The sequence below is a fragment of the Leptonychotes weddellii genome, chromosome 2, assembly GCF_054177405.1.
Source record: "Leptonychotes weddellii isolate Sample4059 chromosome 2, ASM5417740v2, whole genome shotgun sequence".
Taxonomy (NCBI): domain Eukaryota; kingdom Metazoa; phylum Chordata; class Mammalia; order Carnivora; family Phocidae; genus Leptonychotes; species Leptonychotes weddellii.
In genome coordinates this window covers 62,563,917-62,565,853 of record NC_138370.1, presented here as the reverse complement: position 1 = coordinate 62,565,853, position 1,937 = coordinate 62,563,917, and positions in this window count along the sequence as shown.

Below are 1,937 nucleotides of genomic sequence, written 5' to 3'. Positions count from 1 at the left end.
CGAGCAGGGAGCCCGATGCGGGACTCGATCCAGGGACTCCGGGATCATGACCTGAGCCAAAAGCAGTCGCTTAACCAACTGAGCCACCCAGGCGCCCGGTTTTTCTTTTTTGTATCTTTTTTTTGTATTGTCTATTGTAGGAATGTATTACTATTTATTACTCTATCTCCCAAAATTTTAATTAAATCTGAAGGGAAATATTTTCTTTAACAGTGGGGAAAAGTAAGCATGTTAAAAACGAATACTGAAGTCCTAATAAAAGTTACATCGTGCTATAAAAAGATATAATTTTAAGGAAAAGGCTAAGTGAAACTTTCACTAAGCATTCCCCAATAAAAATCCTATAAAATGAGGTATGTGGTAATTACGTGGGTTAGGATTAAAGGCACATAAGAATGTCTTTAAATACTCGTATAGCCAGCATACAAAATGCAAAGCAGTCTAATTATGATGAATCGAAATACTAGACAAGTTTATAAAAGTCACCTTTAAAATACAACTTTGTTAAAATACATGTGAGACTTACGCCAACTCAAATTAACATTTCAAAATAATAATTTCTGTGTGACCTAGATATTAGAGCCATTTAATCCTCCCACTAGAGTACAGAGGTCAGTAAAATATAATGTATTATTTATGGATGTAGAATGTATGTATTACTTATAAAGGAAAATTAATTTGTAAATTAAAAATAATTGAAAACTTTGCCCAGTGTCCCCTCATCTGGCCAGTCCCATGTGTACGCCTTCACTGTAGATGTAGAACTTACTTAAAATCTTGGAAACGATGGAAGGAACGGACGGAGCACTGTGGCCTCCGCTGGAGTGGGAAGCGAGCCCTCGGGCTACATTCAGTATTAAAAGAAAAGGAGCAAGCAGTGCTGGGTCAGGCCAGGCTCCCCCCCAGTCCATCGTGTGTTCTCGATCCACAGTCCTACGGAAGCCAAACCAGCCACTTGTTTGCCTTCCTGCTTTCATTTAGGAAATTTCATTACATCAAAATAACAGGTAAAAATTCAGAATTGAGTTGGTATTCGTTGGGATAGGCTGAGTTATAAGCGGCAGTAACCAACTGATCCCCAAACAGGTTCCGAGGCCCTCTCGTGTGACTCGGCCGTTCCGGCCGCTCCGCCGTCTCCACCCTGGAAGGAAGCGCTGGGACGATGCAGCCCGTTCTCCCGTGCTCGCGCCCAGCGGCGACTCACCGAGCGCCACTTCTCACAGCGCGTTGGTGAGAGCTGGTCACGTGGTCCCACGCGGTTGGGGGGGCGCATAAGGACTTCCATGTGTCCGAAAGCGGGGCGCCGGATATTGCTGAACACCGTTGATGTTAAACCAACAGGATACAGACTTGGGGATGGTTTCTTTAGTTCTCTCCTAACTGGAGAAATGTTGGTGTCAAAAACCCCAGGGAGGGCAACAGGGCGTGGGTCTCCTTCTGGGGAAAAGACCTGCGGTGCCAGTCGTGGTCTGACTTGGGGCCCTGCCGTTTGGGCTAATCCTTGGGAGTTGCTCAAAATCCAGCGCTGAGTCCCTGTGGTACCCAGCACTCACCCCTCCAGGCTTCCATATACCGGGGAGCTCAGGCCCCCCCTTAGCTAATGGGGATCATGGGCCTGCCCAGGAGCCTAAGCTGGCTCCGAAACACGGTGTGTGCCCCCTACCTTGATTTTATTTCAGAAAAACATAAATGTTAGTCATGGGCACAAATGCATGTCAACTACTGAATAGCTGTTCAAACAAACAAACCGTTTGCCATAGTAACTCGAATGCCCCAAACCTTGGGAGCCATGAAAGGGGTCATTGCTGGATTAATTCGAAGCCGAACCTTGAATAACAGGTTGTAGTTACACGGCGGTAAAATGCTGGCTTCCTGATGGGAAGTGAAAGTCTAATCAAGTTCTGCGGCGGGCTGAGAGGAAGGCGGGAGCGGTGTCC